This window comes from Lucilia sericata, unplaced genomic scaffold (assembly GCF_015586225.1).
Source record: "Lucilia sericata isolate MDLA Ls3-8-SP2 unplaced genomic scaffold, ASM1558622v1 Contig000880F_arrow, whole genome shotgun sequence".
In the NCBI taxonomy this organism is placed as follows: domain Eukaryota; kingdom Metazoa; phylum Arthropoda; class Insecta; order Diptera; family Calliphoridae; genus Lucilia; species Lucilia sericata.
In genome coordinates, this window is record NW_023994870.1 from 59,131 (window position 1) to 82,942 (window position 23,812).

Genomic DNA, 23,812 nt, shown 5'->3' on the forward strand with positions numbered 1-23,812 from the left:
GTCTGTAGTCTAGTCTATAGTCTAGTCTATAGTCTAGTCTATAGTCTGGTCTATAGTCTGGTCTATAGTCTGGTCTATAGTCTAGTCTATAGTCTAGTCTATAGTCTAGTCTATAGTCTAGTCTATAGTCTAGTCTATAGTCTAGTCTATAGTCTAGTCTATAGTCTAGTCTATAGTCTAGTCTATAGTCTAGTCTATAGTCTAGTCTATAGTCTAGTCTATAGTCTAGTCTATAGTCTAGTCTATAGTCTAGTCTATAGTCTAGTCTATAGTCTAGTCTATAGTCTAGTCTATAGTCTAGTCTATAGTCTAGTCTATAGTCTAGTCTATAGTCTAGTCTATAGTCTAGTCTATAGTCTAGTCTATAGTCTAGTCTATAGTCTAGTCTATAGTCTAGTCTATAGTCTAGTCTATAGTCTAGTCTATAGTCTAGTCTATAGTCTAGTCTATAGTCTAGTCTATAGTCTAGTCTATAGTCTAGTCTATAGTCTAGTCTATAGTCTAGTCTATAGTCTAGTCTATAGTCTAGTCTATAGTCTAGTCTATAGTCTAGTCTATAGTCTAGTCTATAGTCTAGTCTATAGTCTAGTCTATAGTCTAGTCTATAGTCTAGTCTATAGTCTAGTCTATAGTCTAGTCTATAGTCTAGTCTATAGTCTAGTCTATAGTCTAGTCTATAGTCTAGTCTATAGTCTAGTCTATAGTCTAGTCTATAGTCTAGTCTATAGTCTAGTCTATAGTCTAGTCTATAGTCTAGTCTATAGTCTCTATAGTCTAGTCTATAGTCTAGTCTATAGTCTAGTCTATAGTCTAGTCTATAGTCTAGCCTATAGTTTAGTCTAGTCTATAGTCTAGTCTATAGTCTAGTCTATAGTCTAGTCTATAGTCTAGTCTATAGTCTAGTCTATAGTCTAGTCTATAGTCTAGTCTATAGTCTAGTCTATAGTCTAGTCTATAGTCTAGTCTATAGTCTAGTCTATAGTCTAGTCTATAGTCTATAGTCTAGTCTATAGTCTAGTCTATAGTCTAGTCTATAGTCTATAGTCTAGTCTATAGTCTAGACTATTATCTAGTCTATAGTCTAGTCTATAGTCTAGTCTATTATCTAGTCTATAGTCTAGTCTATAGTCTAGTCTATTATCTAGTCTATAGTCTAGTCTATAGTCTAGTCTATAGTCTAGTCTATAGTCTAATCTATAGTCTAGTCTATAGTCTAGTCTATAGTCTAATCTATAGTCTAGTCTATAGTCTAGTCTATAGTCTAGTCTATAGTCTAGTCTATAGTCTAGTCTATAGTCTAGTCTATAGTCTAGTCTATAGTCTAGTCTATAGTCTAGTCTATAGTCTAGTCTATAGTCTAGTCTATAGTCTAGTCTATAGTCTAGTCTATAGTCTAGTCTATAGTCTAGTCTATAGTCTAGTCTATAGTCTAGTCTATAGTCTAGTCCATAGTCTAGTCTATAGTCTAGTCTATAGTCTAGTCTATAGTCTAGTCTATAGTCTAGTCTATAGTCTAGTCTATAGTCTAGTCTATAGTCTAGTCTATAGTCTAGTCTATAGTCTAGTCTATAGTCTAGTCTATAGTCTAGTCTATAGTCTAGTCTATAGTCTAGTCTATAGTCTAGTCTATAGTCTAGTCTAGTCTAAGTCTAGTCTATAGTCTAGTCTATAGTCTAGTCTATAGTCTAGTCTATAGTCTAGTCTATAGTCTAGTCTATAGTCTAGTCTATAGTCTAGTCTATAGTCTAGTCTATAGTCTAGTCTATAGTCTAGTCTATAGTCTAGTCTATAGTCTAGGTCTATAGTCTAGTCTATAGTCTAGTCTATAGTCTAGTCTATAGTAGCTAGTCTATAGTCTAGTCTATAGTCTAGTCTAGTATGTCTAGTCTATAGTCTAGTCTATAGTCTAGTCTATAGTCTAGTCTATAGTCTAGTCTATAGTCTAGTCTATAGTCTAGTCTATAGTCTAGTCTATAGTCTAGTCTATAGTCTAGTCTATAGTCTAGTCTATAGTCTAGTCTATAGTCTAGTCTATAGTCTAGTCTATAGTCTAGTCTATAGTCTAGTCTATAGTCTAGTCTATAGTCTAGTCTATAGTCTAGTCTATAGTGGTCTATAGTCTAGTCTATAGTCTAGTCTATAGTCTAGTCTATAGTCTAGTCTATAGTCTAGTCTATAGTCTAGTCTATAGACTAGTCTATAGTCTAGTCTATAGTCTAGTCTATAGTCTAGTCTATAGTCTATAGTCTAGTCTACTAGTCTAGTCTATAGTCTAGTCTATAGTCTAGTCTATAGTCTAGTCTATAGTCTAGTCTATAGTCTAGTCTATAGTACTAGTCTATAGTCTAGTCTATAGTCTAGTCTATAGTCTAGTCTATAGTCTAGTCTATAGTCTAGTCTATAGTCTAGTCTATAGTCTAGTCTATAGTCTAGTCTATAGTCTAGTCTATAGTCTAGTCTATAGTCTAGTCTATAGTCTAGTAGTCTAGTCTATAGTCTAGTCTATAGTCTAGTCTATAGTCTAGTCTATAGTCTAGTCTATAGTCTAGTCTAGTCTATAGTCTAGTCTATAGTCTAGTCTATAGTCTAGTCTATAGTCTAGTCTAGTCTATAGTCTAGTCTATAGTCTAGTCTATAGTCTAGTCTATAGTCTAGTCTATAGTCTAATCTATAGTATAGTCTATATTCTAGTCTATAGTCTAGACTATTATCTAGTCTATAGTCTAGTCTATAGTCTAGTCTATTATCTAGTCTATAGTCTAGTCTATAGTCTAGTCTATTATCTAGTCTATAGTCTAGTCTATAGTCTAGTCTATAGTCTAGTCTAGTCTATAGTCTAATCTATAGTCTAGTCTATAGTCTAGTCTATAGTCTAATCTATAGTCTAGTCTATAGTCTAGTCTATAGTCTAGTCTATAGTCTAGTCTATAGTCTAGTCTATAGTCTAGTCTATAGTCTAGTCTATAGTCTAGTCTATAGTCTAGTCTATAGTCTAGTCTATAGTCTAGTCTATAGTCTAGTCTATAGTCTAGTCTATAGTCTAGTCTATAGTCTAGTCTATAGTCTAGTCTATAGTCTAGTCTATAGTCTAGTCTATAGTCTAGTCTATAGTCTAGTCTATAGTCTAGTCTATAGTCTAATCTATAGTCTAGTCTATATTCTAGTCTATAGTCTAGTCTATTATCTAGTCTATAGTCTAGTCTATAGTCTAGTCTATTATCTAGTCTATAGTCTAGTCTATAGTCTAGTCTATTATCTAGTCTATAGTCTAGTCTATAGTCTAGTCTATAGTCTAATCTATAGTCTAGTCTACAGTCTAGTCTATAGTCTAGTCTATTATCTAGTCTATAGTCTAGTCTATAGTCTAGTCTATAGTCTAGTCTATTATCTAGCCTATAGTCTAGTCTATTATCTAGTCTATAGTCTAGTGTATAGTCTAATGTAGATAACATTTTTAGAAACCTACTACTCTTAAGCGAATTTGTATGAAGTTCGTTCCATATTTGACGTAAGTTCCAATGCAAAGCTTTTTTCTGGAAAATCAGGTTGTCGCCCCGGAGGATCATTCTACTCTAATGTTGTTAGTTACATATGATCGGATATGTTCGAATACATTTGTTCGCCTTTTGGTTGGTGTAACTGGTTATGATTTATAATAATAAATATTATTTAGAAACTATTGGGAACTACCGATTTTTAAATCAAATGACAATGTTGATTTTAACACAAACAGTAGACGCTGTAAAGCAATAGCAAAACAAATGGAGTTTATAGCCAATTCGAATGATAAACTTGAAAATATAATAAGAACAAATAAATAACAAAATAAAACCCAAAATACAGATAACCGACAATTGACCGAGCAGCAACGTAAGCATTTGGAAAATAAATTCAATGCAATGAAAAAAAACTGAAGTCATCCACAGACATTTATGGTCACAAACAAAAATTTCCAAAACAAAATATATAATTCGACTCAAAATTAAATTAAAAAAATAAAAATAATGACATAATTTTTGTTTAAAAATACATTATTTGCGCAATTATAAAAAAGATAAATTAAAAATATACGAGATATGTATTTACTTTCAAGAAATAAATGTCTGTATTTATAACAATATTCAAGTGTCTACTCCTGCTTCTTTCTACTCCCATATTAAAATATAATTTGTACACACATACAAGCAAATAAATTTTTTAATAATATAAACAAAAAAAAAAAAAAATAATTAAAAAATTAACACAATTCTTAAAGCTTTACTTTCTTATTGTTATTGTACTTTCAACGTCACAGTTTCATTAAACACATGTGTTACACACTTGATCATAAAATTCAATATTTATTTAGAGTATTTATTCACATAATTGTACATGAAATTGTTGTTACGTTTATTTGTTTAAAATATTAACAAATAGCAATTAAAATACCATTGAAATTATGAAAGAAATGAAGACATTCTTTTTCAAAGATTAAACTTATGCCCTTTTGAATTTATAAGAACTTATGGAAAAGAGTTCATCGCCCATTACTGTAGATATTACATAGTAAAACACTCAGACTATAATCTCATTTTTGCCATTAAAAGTTTTTATATACATTTGTCTAAAGAGGGAAGTTTTATGAAATTGTAAGAAAAATATACTTAGTAATATCAGAGTTACATTTTTCAAAATTCCCGACTATTAAATAATACTCCTGCTATCTGTGATAAAAACTGCAACAAATCCAAAATTTAATTTTCAGACTTAAATAGATTGAAAAACATTAGACCTTGCCTTTTGGGTTGTTATGCCTTAAAGTTTTGGTTCAAAATTTCAACCACAGTCGAGTCCATGTCCGTCCATCTGTTTATCCATGTAAAATGAAGTAAAGATTGATCCATCGACATTTTATTTCAATATACAATACATGCATTGGTGGTGAATATATGTATGTATATAGCCGATTATATACAATCCCATTTCTGGTTTTAGACTATAGTCTAGTCTATAGTCTAGTCTATAGTCTAGTCTATAGTCTAGTCTATAGTCTAGTCTATAGTCTAGTCTATAGTTTAGTCTATAGTCTAGTCTATAGTCTAGTCTATAGTCTAGTCTATAGTCTAGTCTATAGTCTAGTCTATAGTCTAGTCTATAGTCTAGTCTATAGTCTAGTCTATAGTCTAGTCCATAGTCTAGTCTATAGTCTAGTCTATAGTTTAGTCTATAGTCTAGTCTATAGTCTAGTCTAGTCTAAGTCTAGTCTAGTCTAGTCTATAGTCTAGTCTATAGTCTAGTCTATAGTCTAGTCTATAGTCTAGTCTATAGTCTAGTCTATAGTCTAGTCTATAGGTCTAGTCTATAGTCTAGTCTATAGTCTAGTCTATAGTCTAGTCTATAGTCTAGTCTATAGTCTAGTCTATAGTCTAGTCTATAGTCTAGTCTATAGTCTAGTCTATAGTCTAGTCTATAGTCTAGTCTATAGTCTAGTCTATAGTCTAGTCTATAGTCTAGTCTATAGTCTAGTCTATAGTCTAGTCTATAGTCTAGTCTATAGTCTAGTCTATAGTAGTCTATAGTCTAGTCTCTAGTCTAGTCTATAGTCTAGTCTATAGTCTAGTCTATAGTCTAGTCTATAGTCTAGTCTATAGTCTAGTCTATAGTCTAGTCTATAGTCTAGTCTATAGTCTAGTCTATAGTCTAGTCTATAGTCTAGTCTATAGTCTAGTCTATAGTCTAGTCTAGTCTAGTCTATAGTCTAGTCTATAGTCTAGTCTATAGTCTAGTCTATAGTCTAGTCTATAGTCTAGTCTATAGTCTAGTCTATAGTCTAGTCTATAGTCTAGTCTATAGTCTAGTCTAGTCTATAGTCTAGTCCTATAGTCTAGTCTATCTAGTCTAGTCTATAGTCTAGTCTATAGTCTAGTCTATAGTCTATCTATAGTCTAGTCTATAGTCTAGTCTATAGTCTAGTCTATAGTCTAGTCTATAGTCTCGTCTAGTCTAGTCTATAGTCTAGTCTATAGTCTAGTCTATAGTCTAGTCTATAGTCTAGTCTATAGTCTAGTCTATAGTCTAGTCTATAGTCTAGTCTATAGTCTAGTCTATAGTCTAGTCTATAGTCTAGTCTATAGTCTAGTCTATAGCTAGTCTATAGTCTAGTCTATAGTCTAGTCTATAGTCTAGTCTATAGTCTAGTCTATAGTCTAGTCTATAGTCTAGTCTATAGTCTGTCTATAGTCTAGTCTATAGTCTAGTCTATAGTCTAGTCTATAGTCTAGTCTATATCTTCTAGTCTATAGTCTAGTCTATAGTCTAGTCTATAGCCTAGTCTATAGTCTAGTCTATAGTCTAGTCTATAGCCTAGTCTATAGTCTAGTCTATAGTCTAGTCTATAGGTCTAGTCTATAGTCTAGTCTATAGTCTAGTCTATAGTCTAGTCTATAGTCTAGTCTATAGTCTAGTCTATAGTCTAGTCTATAGTCTAGTCTATAGTCTAGTCTATAGTCTAGTCTAAGTCTAGTCTATAGTCTAGTCTATAGTCTAGTCTATAGTCTAGTCTATAGTCTAGCCTATAGCCTAGGTCTATAGTCTAGTCTATAGTCTAGTCTATAGCCTAGTCTATAGTCTAGTCTATAGTCTAGTCTATAGCCTAGTCTATAGTCTAGTCTATAGTCTAGTCTATAGTCTAGTCTATAGTCTAGTCTATAGCCTAGTCTATAGTCTAGTCTATAGTCTAGTCTATAGTCTAGTCTATAGTCTAGCCTATAGCCTAGTCTATAGTCTAGTCTATAGCCTAGTCTATAGCCTAGTCTATAGTCTAGTCTATAGTCTAGTCTATAGTCTAGTCTATAGTCTAGTCTATAGTCTAGTCTATAGTCTAGTCTATAGTCTAGTCTATAGTCTAGTCTATAGTCTAGTCTATAGTCTAGTCTATAGTCTAGTCTATAGTCTAGTCTATAGTCTAGTCTATAGTCTAGTCTATAGTCTAGTCTATAGTCTAGTCTATAGTCTAGTCTATACCCTAGTCTAGACTAGATTAGACTATAAACTAGGCTGTATACAAGGCTTTAGAGTAGACTAGACCATAGACCATATAGACCAGATTACGGATTACTCTATAGACTAGACAAAACCCTGGACCAGGTTATTATATCACAACCTATATGACTTTAATAGATGTAATAAAGGGCTTATAGAATTTTAAATATTTAAATAGAAATACCCATATCATTACTTATACTTTACCAATAACCCATTAAACCAATTGAACCGGGATATTTCTTAATCTTAAATTCCAATTTAACATTACAATTTTTCTGTAATAAAAATTGCCTAATAATGTAAGTATTCATTTAACACCGCCTATTAGCGTCATTTAATAAAATTTCCCTAAATATTTAAAATTTCTATTTGTGTCATGTCATTAAATGACAAATTTGTCATTGTTAATTAATGATTGGCTGTTAGTACGCTAACAAAATCTTTAAACGCCAAAGGCTTAAAGCAATTTACCAAGATATTGTCATCTTCAAAAAAAAAATCAATAATGGAATTTTAATTGTTTTTAGTTGTTTCTATAAAATCCTATAAAAAATATGTATAATTTTACAGTTCTGTCAATATATCTGTCCTACAGCTGGCTTTTTTTACTTTTTTTTTTTTTTTGTAATTCAATTTACCCGACAATTAACACTCAAGTGCTAATCATGTTTTCTTGATCTTGAAAAGAAACACAGCAAATTATTATTTTTACTCGAATAAATAAATATTTAAAGAAATTTTTTATTTAAAAACAATAAAAGCCACACGCATTTGTTTTGAATTGCAGCACGCGCTGCTGTTAGCGGTCAATAGACGAGCAGAATTGTATTTTAAATAAATTATTTCATTTTAAAAATATCCTTTTATGTAGCACGTACTTTTTTTAGTTGAAATGTTAAGTATTTAAAAATTTGCATAAATCTCTATTTAAATGGCGTTATATTTTGCGAGGTGCAGGTGGTTATTAAAAAAAAAAGTTTTACAATTTTTCTAATTGTGGTTATTCCTGTTTTGTAATTAGATAATATGGAATTTGTTTGCAAAATTCTGATGTATTTAAGAGTTTTTTATTGTTGTTGTAATTAATATAAAACTGTTCAATAATTCAAATGAAATTTTGGAAGTCGAAATATCTGAGAATAGGTTGTCCAGATAAATTAGTTGGTAGCATAGAAAATTGGAATTATTAAATAGTACTAATTATTTCCAAATAAGTACTTTTTGGTATTTAAAGTACTAAATTACTTTCGGCTATGGACTAGTCTATTGTAAAGTTAACGGTCTAATCTTAAGATTAGTTCACGGTCTTTTATAGTCTAATGACTAGTCCATGAACTAGTGTTTTCACTAGTATATTGATTAATCTAAAGATTATTCTATTGACTGGTGTATGGACTTGTTTATTGATTAGTCTATAAACTAGGTTCTTGACTTGTATATTGACTATTCTATTGAATAGTCTATGACTATTAACTAATGTAACAACTACTCTGTTGACTGTTTAGTTACTATACTATAGAGACTGATCATTTCATTAGTCAATTGACTATTCTAATTGCTTATCAGTGGACTATTCTATTGATTGGTCTATGAACTAGTTTATTTATTTGTCTATAAACTAGGTTTCTAACTTATCTATTGACTATGTTATGGACTGTTCTATTCGCTATTCTATGGACTGGTCTATTGACTATTCTATGTTCTGAATTGATATTGAAAAGTCTATTAACTAATGTAACAACTGGTCTGTTGACTGTGTAGTTAATAGACTATGGACTGATAATTTTATTAATCTATTGACTAGTTCAGTGGTTTATCTATGGACTATTCTATTTATCTATGGACTATTATATTGACTGATCTATGAACTAGTTTATTGATTAGTATATAAACTAGGTTTCTAGCTTATCTATTGACTATTTTACGGTCTGTTCTATTGGTTATTCTATGGACTGGGCTATTGAAACCTCTAATCTATTGAATAGCCCATGAAAAAGTCTATTATCTAGTGTAACAACTAGTCTGTTGACTGTTTAGTTACTAGACTATGGAAAGATAATTTTATTAGTCTAGTGACTAGTCCAATGGTTTATCTATAGACTATTCTAATGACTGATCTATTAACTAGTTTATTGATTAGTCTATAAACTAGGTTTCTAACTTATTTATTGACTATGTTATGGACTGTTCTATTCGCTATTCTATGGACTGGTCTATTGGCTATTCTATGCCCTGAATTGATATTGAATACTACATGGAAAAGTCTATTAACTAGTGTAACAACTAGTCTGTTGACTGTGTAGTTACTAGACTATGGACTGATCATTTCATTAGTCCATTGATCAGTCTATTAACAAGTCTATGAACTAATCTATTGTCTGGTCTATGGGCTAGTTTATTCATTAGTCTACAAACTAGGCTTTTGAATTGTCTATTGACTATTCTATAGACAGATCTATTGACTATTCTATGGACTTGTATATTAACTATTTCATGGAATAGTCTATTAAATGATCTAATCTATTGAATAGTCTATGAACTGGTCTATTAACCGTCCGTTGACGGTGTATTAACTAGTCTATGTACTGGACTTTTCACAAATCCATTGACTCGAATAACAAACTCTTTACTATAGTGGCAAAATAACGCACATTTATTCTGAAACATGTCTTTTGAAATTAATTTATTTTTTTTTCTCAATTTTAAATTAACTACAAAAATATTTTACTTTTATCTTTAATAAACTCACTTTTAAAGAGACACTAATTGAGTATTTATGTATGTTTAAAATTGAAAAAAAAAAACTAATTTTACAGCAAACACATTCATTCGCCTCAACAACCTCATAAAAGTTTATTAGCAATTTTAATTAAAATTTTCTTTTTATTAAGTGTAAACATATAAAATACAACAACACTTTGCTACTTTTTGCGGCTGACATAACTTACAATCACGATAATAGTAATAATAATGATATGATCATTATCAACTACATAATAATGATGATGATGATGATCACACTTATTTAACAGCTCCTACACACTTTGAAATTATTTAAAATATGTAGTTAGAAAAAAAGTGTAAAATATCGTCATAGTGCTTACATTTATGCAAAATGTATGCGAATCTGAATATGTTGGCTGTGTATCTATGTATGTAAATTAAGGTTAAATATGTGATCTAAATGAATAAAATCCTCTTTCTTAAGTTTATTTCTTTTAATAAATATTTAGTAAAACATTTTTCATTTTTAATACTCAACATTAAATCTGACCGTTAAAGTTTGTATACAAAGTTGATCAGGGATGGAAAATTCAGTATTATAATAATTTTTCAGTACTTCTTGATATCGAAAGATATTGCAGTACCCCACAATATAGTAAAGTATTCTAAAGAATAGTCAATAGTTTAGTCAATAAACTATTCCATAGACTAGTTCCTAAACTATTCCATATACTAGTTCTTTGATTCGTCCATAAATGAATCTAAAGATTAGACCACATACTGGGCTATAGATTAGTCCATTCTCTAGTCAATGAGCAAGTATGTAGACTAACTACTTCACAAACTATTTCAGAGACTTATCCATAAACGGGTCTATGGAGTTGCTACGAGAGTGGTACATAGACTAGTCAAACAACTAATTAATAGATTAAGCACTGGACAAATCAATAGACTAGTTTAGAGTTAAGTTTATGGACTAATATACTAGCTAATGAACTTGTTCATATGTATATTATTCAATGAACTACTCCATAAAATCGTTAACAGCCAAGTCTAAAGACTAGTCAATAGTCTAGTCGGTAGAATAATCCATAGACTATGGAATAGTCTAGACTTATCATCAGTAAATAGACTAATCAATGTACTAGTCCATCGACTACTCCATTAAATAGTCTAGTTCACAGGCTAGTCCACAGATTAGTAAATAGACTATTACATAGACTAATTCACTGACAAGCCTATGGACTAGTCAATAGTGATTCATAAGTCTTAAAACTATTTCATTGGCTAGTTCTTAAACTTGATCGTAATCTAGTCAATAAACAAGTACAAAGATTAGCGAATAGACTTATCAAAGGTTTGTCCACAGACTAGTACATGGTCTTTACACTAATCTATAAATTATTCCATAGACTAGTCAACAGACTAGTCTATATAGAATAGTTCACTAAATAGTCAAGACAATAGATTGATTCACAGGCTAGTCAGTAGACTAGTCCACAGACTAGTCAATACATTAGTCAATAAACTAGTCAATACACTAGTCAATAAACTAGTCTACATACTAGCCTAGTCATTGGACTAGTCCATAATCTAGTCAATACTCTTGTTCATAGTCTTGTCAGAAGATATTTCATAGTCTAGTCAAGAGATTAGTACGAGTTTAGTATATAGAATAGATTAGTTTATAGTGTAGTCGATAGATTAGATCATAGTGTAGTCTCCAAGTGTAGTATTTAAACTAGTTCCTAGTGTAGTCAATAGACTAGTTCCTAGTCTAGTCAATAGACTAGTTCCTAGTCTAGTTAATAGACTACTTTCTAGTCTAGTCAATTGACTAGACTAGGAACTAGTTCCAAGTCTAGTCAATAGACTAGTTGTAAGTCTAGTTAATTAACTAGTTCCTAGTCCATTCAATAGACTGTTCCTAGTCTAGTCAATAGACTAGTTTCTAGTCTAGTCAATAGAATAGTTCCTAGTCTAGTCAATAGACTAGTTTCTAGTCTAGTCAATAAACTAGTCCCTAGTCTAGGCAATAGACTAGTCCCTAGTCTAGTCAATAGAACTTAAACTTATCAATTGACTAGATTACGAAGCTGTTCCAAGTCTAGTCAATTGACTAGTTCATAATCTAGTCAACAGACTAGTTCCTAGTCTAGTCAATATACTAGTTTCTCGTCAATAGACTAGTTCCTAGTCTAGTCAGTAGAATACTTCCTAGCCTAGTCAATAAACTAGTTCCTAGTCTAGTCAATAGACTAGTTCCTAGTCTAGTCAATAGACTAGTTCCTAGTCTAGTCAATAGTCTAGTTCCTAGTCTAGTCAATAGACTAGTTCCTAGTCTAGTCAATAGACTAGTTCCTAGTCAAGTCAATATACTAGTTCCTAGTCTAATTAATACTCTAGTTCCTAGTCTTTTCAACAGTCTAATTAATACTCTAGTTCCTAGTCTTTTCAACAGACTAGTTACTAGTCTAGTCAATAGACTAGTTTCAAGTCTAATCAATAGACTAGTTCCTAGTCAATACACTAGTCTAGTCAATACACTAGTTCCTAGTCTAGTTAATATAGTAGGTCCTAGTTTGAACTAGTTCCTAGTCTAGTCAATAGACTAGTCCCTAGTCTAGTCAATAGACCAGTTTCAAATCTAAAATAGAATAGTTCTTAATCTAGTCAAAAAAAATGTACATTCAATTTAAAGGACGTTAAACATATGTCGTTAAAGGCTCTTTATTGATATTTTTTTCTCAATTTAGTACTTTTTATGATGAAAATATAAGTACTCTTTTTAGTAAAAGTTAGTATTTTTATAATATTTCAATTTTCCATACCTGTGCAGTTCAACGCTACTTATCTTTTGTTTTCAAAGTTTCTCAAAAACCCAACCAACACAATGTAGAAATGTAACGACTATTTCTGACACTCACTTAAAAAAAATTGGCTCTATTTTGATCGCACACTATTTGATTGTTTTTGATCACGCATTTAGATAAAGAAAAAACGCATACGCGGCGCAACCTGTCGCACATAATAATTTTTGAATATTTTTTTTTTTTTGCTTTATTTTAATTTTCTTACAATTTGTTTGTGTAGCTAGCAGGTCTGTTTAAAAATATTTACTTTATATTTTTATGATTGTAGTTTATTTAGTTTTTTTTTTTGAAAAACGAATACAAGTCCAAGACCTTAATGTAGAAATTATAAAGAAATTGTAGGTGAAATAAAGTAAAACATTTAAAAATAAAACATTACATTTAATTGTTAAAATAATGTGCAGCGCATTGTTCCAATTTGGCGCCAATTTGTGGGCGACAGTAATGATTAGTTGGCAACCTAGAATTTGTGATTACATGGCGTTAAAATTGGTTAATCCAAATATGAAAATGTTTTATATTTCTAACGCTTCTTTGCTTTATGTTTTTCGAAAAGTATTAAATTCATTTCAAATAAAAAATACATGAAAATAACAATAAAACTCATAATAATATTCTACTCATATTCAACTAAATAGTATTTAAAATGACATAAAAATGTCATAATAATATTTTATATACCAAATTGATCAAGTGTTTTTATTTATTTTATTATATTTGTTGCCTTATTTAGATCTTTTTGTTACTATTGATTAATTTATTATAATTAAGCTTAAACAAATTATTGCCACGCGATTTAGTAAAGATTTCGAAATTGATTGTAAACTATTTGAATGGGTCAGACAATGCGATCAATCAATTCTTGTTTTTTTTTTTTCAAAATGATAACAAAACATGTTAAAATTTTTATAGATATGGCTTTATATTGTTTAATTTTTCAAGAATTTTATAATAGGTATGACTATATTTTATAATTTAAATAAATATTTTTTTATTTTAACTTTTATTGTCTGGATTCTCTCATTATTATTAAGATAAAAATGACAGATAAATGTCATGTTTTCTAACAATTTAAATTAATTATTAAATTTAAAGTTGACACTTGCAATGAGATCATGTTTATATGATTTTTATGTAAATTTAGAAAGTGAGAAAACTAATTCTGAGATCATATATATATTTTGAATAAATATATAAAATTAAATATTTAATGCTTATTATATATATTCGCGGTTCTAACGTCATTCTTATTGAAACAACAATTCGAAAGCTTTCAGTTAAAAATATTAGGACCGTCCAAAATACTTTCCCGACATCTAGATTATCAAAATTATCTTATATAAATAATATCCTATAGAAAAAACTGTTATACACAAAATTTTCCATTGAAAATTGTTTCTATAGAAAATACTCGAATACAAAAATTTTTCTATAGAAAAGACTGTTATGCACAATATTTTCCAGAGAATATACTGTTAAGCAGAAACATTTCAAAAGAAAAATGTTCATTGAAAATTATGTTATACATAAAAATTTCTATAAAAAATACTCGTCTACACAAAATTTTCTATAGAAAAGACTGTTATACACAATATTTTCTAGAGAAAATACTGTTTAACCGAAACATTTCCATAGAAAAAACAGTTATACACAAAATTTTCTATAAAAAATACCGTTATACACAATATTTCTACAGAAAATACTGTTATACACAAAATTTTCTATAGAAAAAACTTTTATATACAAAATTTTCTATAGAAAATATTGTTATGCACAAATATTTTTATATAAAAACTGTTACATACGAAATTTTATATAGAAAATATTGTTACACACAAAATGTTCTATACGAAATAGTAGAAAATACTGTAATACTCAAGAATTTTTATAGAAAATAGTCTTATACACAAAATTTTCTATAAAAAATATTGTTTATACGCAAAATTTTCTATAGAGTATACTGTTATTCTCAAAATTTTCTACAGAAAAAATTGTTATACTCAAAATTTGTTATAGAGCATACTGTTATTCTCAAAATTTTCTACAGAAAAAACTGTTATACACAAATTTTTCTATAGAAGATATTGTTATAAACAAAAATTTCTGTACAAAATACTGTTATACTCAAAATTTTTATAGAAAATAATCTTATACACTAAATTTTCTATAAAAAATACTGTTATACACAAAATTTTCTATAGAAAATATTGTTATAAACAAAAATTTCCGTAGAAAATACTGTTATACTCAAAAATCTGCCTAGAAAATAGTCTTATACACTAAATTTTCTATAAAAAATACTGTTATATACAAAAATGTCTGTATAGAATGCTGTTATACTCATAAATACTTATATAAGAAATACTTCTATAAGAAATAGAAAATACTGTTATAACCTAAGTTTTATATAGAAGAAACTCTTATATAAAAATTTTCAAATGGAAATTGTGTTATAATCAAAATTGTCTATCGAAAATACTGTTATACACAAAATTTTCTACATAAAATACTGTTATACACAAAATTTTCTACAAAAAACTGTTATATACAAAATTTTCTACAGAAAATACTGTTATACATAAAATGATTTATAGAATATACTGTTATACATAAAATTTTGAACAATAAAAACTGTTATACACAAACTTTTCTTAAGAATATACTATTATGCACAAATATTTCTTTAAAAAAAAAAAACTGTTATAAAAGAAAATACAGTTATACTCAAAAACTTTTATAGAAAATAATCTTATACACTAAATTTTCTATAAAAAAATACTGCTATAAAAAACATTTTCTATAGAAAATGCTGTTATACATAGAAAATACTGTTATAAACAAAATTTTCAATGGAAAATTTCACTAGAAAACTCTATTATACAAACATTTCTATAAAAAACTGTTATACATAATAACTTTTATAAAAAAAACTGTTATATGAAATTTTTTATAGAAAATTGTTACGTTATACATAAAAATTTCTATATAAAATTGTGATATACACAAAATTTTCAATGGAAATACTGTTATACACAAACATATATACATATATATTTAAAACTGTTATACACAAAATTTTTATAACAAATATTGTTTTACCTCCAATTTTAAAGAATAGAAATGTCATTTGAAAAAAAAATTATCAGTTATGATGTGTCAAATCGAACGAATCATTTTGATTGGCATCAAAATTGGTTGCCGCAATAAATCCGTTTTATTACATACAAACAAATATGCATTATAAAGTAAAATCGCAAAAATACAATTGAAATTGATCGTGTTTTGAAAAAAAAACGTAATTTAAAAAAACATGTTATTGCAATTATTCGATGAAATGAAGTAAAAATTTTAGTTCAATGAACTTTAAGTATAAAAATTTAGCACAACAAATTTGAAAAAATTATAAGCAAACTTGTTATTTTATTTGGATCTAATAATATATATAAAAAAATGTTTCAAAAACCGGACTTTTTGGGAATCTTTATTACTTATCCAATGCCCCGTTAAAGAACAATCTTTATCCAAATTTATCCCATATGTTAAGCTCAATTTAATATATTTACATCTGTTTCATTTACGACTTTTTTTTACAACTAACTACATTATTTGCCTTAAAGATTTTACAACAAAATTTGTTCAATTCATAAAGAAAATATTTGTATTTACAATTTAAATTTAATATCACAATTTTATGATACAAAAACTGAATACTAGTCTTATTTTAATATATTTTTTTACAAATCTACTCCCACCATCGACAGAAAAATATTTAAAGAAAATTTTCTATGATTTCTGGCAGTAAAAACTTTTATGTCTGGCGTGTGTTGTGGGAAAAATGATCTTATTTGATGATCTAATTGTCATCAGATTTTTTGAAAAATTATATTTTATTTTATAATTATTTAAATTAAAAATTAGTATTTGTAAACTAATGACACCTGTGATCAAAAAGGAAAGTGTTAATAAAAAAAAATAATAAATAATTAAATAAATTGTTAAATGTACCAGATGGCGCTAAAATTATTTCAGTTTTACACTTATCACACGATTTACATGGTACATATGTTCGTATTTAAAAAACTGTGTAAACGTACCAGATTCGACAGTATAATATGTTGGTCTGTGTTATAAACAATGTTTTTCAGTGTTGGACTGTATTATAAGTTATCGTGAACCCAGGAATGATACAATAAGTCCTGTGTGACTACTTTGTCATTCGACTACTGATCAATAATACGATTCACTGCCCTCAATAGGAAGAAAAGTAAAAACATAACCCCTTAATGTTTATGTTTAACAATTTATAACTTTCATTTTTGTAAACATTTAGTTTGAATGTTGAAAACAAATTGTTATAAATAATAACTATTTTTGCATGTTTTTATTTGAAAGGTAATTAGTTTGTAGAACATTCATTTATTCAAATTAGTTTTATTTAATTTTATTATATGACTCCCTATTAAACCATACATACATATGTATGTATATTTCATATTGTCTAATATCATTTCTTTAATATTTATTTTATTTTGTTTAGTATTTTTTACTAATAATTAAATTATACTACAATTTTGTTAATACATTTATTAGATTTTCTAACAGCTAGTCGTAAAAACTTCTACCATAAGACAAAGCAATATATTCTGATAAGAACCCGAAATAAACAATAGATCACATTTTTTGGTTATAAAAGTTTCAAGAGTTCTTTTTTTTTAAAACAATTTAACAGTTAACCAACCAAGGTCATTAAAGTTTTCTTTGTAGAGTAATTTTACTAGGGTTGGTCTTATTATTTGTTATTTTTTAAAGTATTTTAAACAGTGTTGTCACTATAAACTACACTACAGACTGGACTAAAGAATAGACAAACTACTAGAATAAAGACTAGATTAAATACTAGAATAAAGACAAGACTATAGACCAGACTATAGAACAGACTATAGACTATACTATAAACTAGACTACAGACTAGACTATAGACTAGACTATAGACTAGACTATTGACTAGACTATAGACTAGACTATAGACTAGACTATAGACTAAACTATAGACTAGACTATAGACTAGACTATAGACTAGACTATAGACTAGACTATAGACTAGACTATAGACTAGACTATAGACTAGACTATAGACTAGACTATAGACTAGACTATAGACTAGACTATAGACTAGACTATAGACTAGACTATAGACTAGACTATAGACTAGACTATAGACTAGACTATAGACTAGACTATAGACTAGACTATAGACTAGACTATAGACTAGACTAACTATAGACTAGACTATAGACTAGACTATAGACTAGACTATAGACTAGACTATAGACTAGACTATAGACTAGACTATAGACTAGACTATAGACTAGACTATAGACTAGACTATAGACTAGACTATAGACTAGACTATAGACTAGACTATAGACTAGACTATAGACTAGACTATAGACTAGACTATAGACTAGACTATAGACTAGACTATAGACTAGACTATAGACTAGACTATAGACTAGACTATAGACTAGACTATAGACTAGACTATAGACTAGACTATAGACTAGACTATAGACTAGACTATAGACTAGACTATAGACTAGACTATAGACTAGACTATAGACTAGACTATAGACTAGACTATAGACTAGACTATAGACTGATATAGACTAGACTATAGACCTGACTATAGACTAGACTATAGACTAGACTATAGACTAGACTATAGACTAGACTATAGACTAGACTATAGACTAGACTATAGACTACTAGACTAGACTCTAGACTAGACTATAGACTAGACTATAGACTAGACTATGACTAGACTAGACTACTAGACTAGACTATAGACTAGACATAGACTAGACTATAGACTAGACTATAGACTAGAGCTATAGACTAGACTATAGACTAGACTATTAGACTAGGACTATAGACTAGACTATAGACTAGACTATAGACTAGACTATAGACTAGACTATAGACTAGACTATAGACTAGACTATAGACTAGACTATAGACTAGACTATAGACTAGACTATAGACTAGACTAGACTAGACTATAGACTAGACTATAGACTAGACTATAGACTAGACTATAGACTAGACTTTAGACTAGACTATAGACTAGACTATAGACTAGACTATAGACTATACTAGACTAGACTATAGACTAGACTATAGACTAGACTATAGACTAGACTATAGACTAGACTATAGACTAGACTATAGACTAGACTATAGACTAGACTATTGACTAGACTATTGACTAGACTATAGACTAGACTATAGACTAGACTATAGACTAGACTATAGACTAGACTATAGACTAGACTTTAGACTAGACTATAGACTAGACTAGATTATAGACGAGACTGTAGAATAGACTATAGCCTAGTCTAGACTAGGCTATAAACTTCATGTCTATCAAAAATTTACTTTTAACAGTAAAAAAGCATACACTCTAAAATAAAGAAATTTAAAAGCATTAATAAAACTGTAATCAAACTTTTTCTAAATTTTCCACACATGCTACAAACAACATTTTTGCAATATATCGTAAATTTTCATATGATATTTATAGAAAATTTTTCATAAATAAATAATTTAAAAATAAATTTTTAAAAGTCGCATTATAACCACAGAATAATAGAACAATTTCATGATTAAATAAATAATATTTATTTTATATTTATACTAGAAAATTAACACGAGAATCGTTTAATGACTTATTAAAGAAGCACATACATACATATCTACGCATTTAAATAATAAAAGAATAAAGTAAAAGATAAATTATTTAATTTCTTTGGAATATTTTAAAGAAATTAAATGAAAAATATGAAGAATATGAAGAATCATATTTAATTGCAACGACAAATTAGTTGATAAAAATTATAATATTTAAAAAATAATTAAATTTTGCTAAAAATAAATACTGGAAAATTTTTAGCGCTAAGATTAAATTATATTTTTGCATTAATATACAAGACAGTTATCGATTTAAAAATTTGAAAATTTGACGTTAATGACAGCAGACATATTAATTTCGTCCATTGCGCACTGAGCATCCACCACAAAATGTAGTTTTTTGTTTTGTAAAGAAACATTTTAATTAAAACAACAATATAAACAATTTGGTTTTAAATTGACAAAAAATACTCATTTATTAAATTGTCGCCAAATTCTTTAAATTTACTTGCAAACAAGTTATATTCACCCCTGTTCTGCATTCGAAATTCGTCACTTAAATAACAACTTATAAGAACGTAGTTACGATCATTATGGATTATGCACACACTCAGAGAGCATTGAAACGAACTGTAATTGCTTTTTTTTTCTTAAGATTCCGTTTTTTGCTTAACTGAATGCGGCAACGTAATCGAAATGTAGAATAGGGGTGATTATTGGTTGCTAATGGCTTTGCGATAAAATAAAACTTAAAACGTCAAAATTGATTTTTGAATTGATGAGCGGAATGCCATATTTTTTTATTTCTTTGAGATATCATAACCTATATTGCCTTAAGAGCTTTTTAAACAACTCATGAAATATTTTTATCCGAAAAATTATGATGAATTTTGACATATCGGTATCTTTTCGTGAAATAACTTCGCATAGAAGTAAAAATTCACTTTGTTTTAAAGTCCGAATCAAACAATAGATTTCTTTAAAATTACAAACTTTAGATTTTAAATAAATTTTCGGAAAGCCTCAGATATTTTATCAGACATGCTTTAGAAAATTAGCAAAATTGGTCCATAAATAACGGAGATGTGAGCTTTGTGATAAGTATTTTTTTCATTTACGGATTAACTAGATTGTACATCATTTAAATCGGTCCCAAATTTCCTATAGCCCCTAATACAAATTTACATATTTCCTGAAAATTGTTTTTGTTTTTAATAACCCTCTCTAGACTATCGGTATTACCCCTACATTTTTCACATATAAATCGAATATTAATTAAAACCTAGATCGGCCTATAATTGACTATAGCTTAAAATAAGATCCCCTTCCTAAAATCATTATCAATACAATTTGGGCCTCACTAACTAACGACCAGAACGAACGAAAGAACGAACGAACGAACGATACGAAAGAACGAACGAACGAACGAACGAACGAACGAACGAACGAACGAACGAACGAACGAACGAACGAACGAACGAACGAACGAACGAACGAACGAACGAACGAACGAACGAACGAAACGAACGAACGAACGAACGAACAACGAACGAAAGAACGAACGAACGAACGAACGAACGAACTAACGAACGAACGAACGAACGAACGAACGAACGAACGAAACGAACGAACGAACGAAACGAACGAACGAACGAACGAACGAACGAACGAGAACGAACGAAGAACGAACGAACGAACGAACGAACGAACGAACGAACGAACGAACGAACGAACGAACGAACGAACGAACGAACGAACAAACGAACGAAAACGACGAACGAACGAACGAACGAACGAAAACGAACGAACGAAACGAACGAACGAACGAACGAACGAAAACGAACGAACGAACGAACGAACGAACGAACGAACGAACGAACGAACGAACGAACGAAAGAACGAACGAACGAACGAACGAAACGAACGAACGAACGAACGAACGAACGAACGAACGAACGAACGAACGAAACGAAACGAACGAACGAACGAACGAACGAACGAACGAACGAAGAACGAACGAACGAACGAACGAACGAACGAACGAACGAACGAAACGAACGAACGAAACGAACGAACGAACGAACGAACGAACGAAAGAACGAACGAACTAACGAACGAACGAACGAACGAAGAACGAACGAACGAAACGAACGAAGAACGAACGAAGAACGAACGAACGAACGAACGAACGAACGAACGAAAACGAACGAACGAACGAAGAACGAACGAACGAACGAACGAACGAACGAACGAACGAACGAACGAACGAACGACGACGAACGAACTAAACTAACGAAAAAACTAACGAACTAACAAACTAACTAACGTAAACTAAAAACTAACGAACTAAATAACTAAAAAAACAAGAAACTAACTAACTAACTAAACTAAACTAAACTAAAACTAACTAACTAACTAACTAACTAAATAACTAACGAACTAACTAACTAACTAAACTAACTAACTACTAACTAACTAACTAACTAACGAACTAACAACTAATAACTAACTAACTAACTAACTAACTAACTAACTAACTAACTAACACTAACTAACTAACTAACTAACTAACTAACTAACTAACTAACTAACTAACTAACTAACTAACTAACTAACTAACTAACTAACTAACTAACTAACTAACTAACTAACAACTAACTAACTAACTAACTAACTAACTAACTAACTAACTAAGTAACTAACTAACTAACTAACAATGGAAAACCTCTTCATTATGATATAGGGATAAAATTCTAGAAGAATAAGTTTCTATATGTATCAGTCACTTACTCTATGATATTTCTTCCATAACTGGCCATAGTTTGCATAAAAAGACCATTTCCGGGAATCTTTTAATCGTAAATAACTTATGAGGGAATAGTGATATCAGGATAGAAATTTGCTTTGTATATATACAAATCATCCTGTGGAATTTCCAGAATAGCACTTAATCGTAAACTACTCATTACTTTCTTAATATTGGGATAAAAATTTTCGAAATCGGTCCATAATTGACCAAAGTCCGCAGAAAATCAATTAAATGAACATGATTCATTAGGAAATAATCATATCGGAAGAATACATAACAGGAATATGTTGTGTACAAATATAAATTATTCAGCGAAATTATTTCCGGATCGGACCTTAATCGCTTAATCGTAAATTACTCGAAATTGGCTTTATATAAATAGAAATCATCCTGTGCCATAAAGTCCATTTACGTAAATCACTTAATCGTTAAAAACTTTTAAATTAATAATGATAAAATTCGATTCGAATGTGTTTCAATATATGAAATCATTTTAAATTACACATGTTGAGCCCTCTTCTGAAAATTATTTAAAAATGATATGGGATCGGCCCATTATTTGTTTAAACTATCAACATTTATGAAAAGTAGGTTATTTGTGAATCGGCATAGTTCTCTAACTACATAATTTTAATTTTCTTCAGATATTTTTTATTAAACAATTTATATGTTGCATTTTTGTGACGCACTTTTCTGAATTTAAATTTAATATAAAATAAATATTTAACTCAAATCTATACACAATAAGATTTTCACAAAATTTATTATCCTAAAAAAGTTTTTTCGATAAAAGTCACGTAATTTTAAAAAACCTATTTATTAAGCGTTTAAAATATATTTTAATAAAAAACTATGACGCAAAACTTTTGGGGGCTAAAAACCTTTTAAATAATAAAATTTTGATTTTTGAATATTTTTATAAAAATATTTTGAATGCAATAAGGAGTTCTTAAAAAAGGATATTTCCCACTAAAGAACTTATAAAACTTTGTAAATATTTAGTTATTTAACTTTAATTGCAATTCTATTGAAATATTATGAATTTTATTAAAGAACAAACAAAACTTACCTTTAAAATTCGTTTATCAATTGATAACAGGATCAGTAAACACTTGTTATATTTGAATATAAACAATATTATAAAGTTTATAGAAAATCCCTATTAATTACTTTTTTTATTACTTATTTATAACACTTTTTGTAATCTAAAATAAAAATTTATATTAAATATCCGTTTGGGGATTATTTTGTTTATATTTTGTATAATTTTTAATATTTTTTTCAAACAAACGAGAACGTTATTTTTGTTCAAATTTATTACAAAATAAACTTTCGAGTGATGCGCGCGCTTTGGCTTTTGAAATTAAACTACTTGCGACGAAAATTCGCAAACCTAAAGACAACAGTACAGCACGAATTTAATTAGCAGAATTTTGAATTGTATACGAATACGAGTAAAGATATGAATGAAACAAACAAGAACAACAACGACAGCAGAGTGGATAAAACGCAGCAGCGTTAGTTGAAGCAGCAACAAGCATTATGACAATAGCAACAGCAACAATTGATGTTGTTGCTTAGGTTAATACAGTTAGTTATACCCAAACATATCATACTTTTACACCACTAATGTCAAGAGAAAACGGAGGGGTAACAGGGTAAACACGAACGTTTACAAGTTCGCAATATTAAAAAA

The 23,812-nt window shown here is 29.1% G+C and overlaps 1 protein-coding gene across 3 annotated transcripts in view; it reads right to left on the reverse strand.

Moving 5' to 3' along the window:
- Window positions 1–23,500, reverse strand: part of LOC119608758 (aquaporin AQPAe.a) — a 36,519-nt gene extending 13,019 nt beyond the window's left edge. For all 3 annotated transcript variants that reach the window (XM_037963317.1, XM_037963316.1, XM_037963314.1), the window contains exon 1: window positions 23,186–23,500. The gene's annotated coding sequence lies outside the window, so the exon portion shown is untranslated. The remainder of the gene's footprint in view (window positions 1–23,185) is intronic.
- Between the last annotated feature and the right edge of the window lie 312 nt (window positions 23,501–23,812).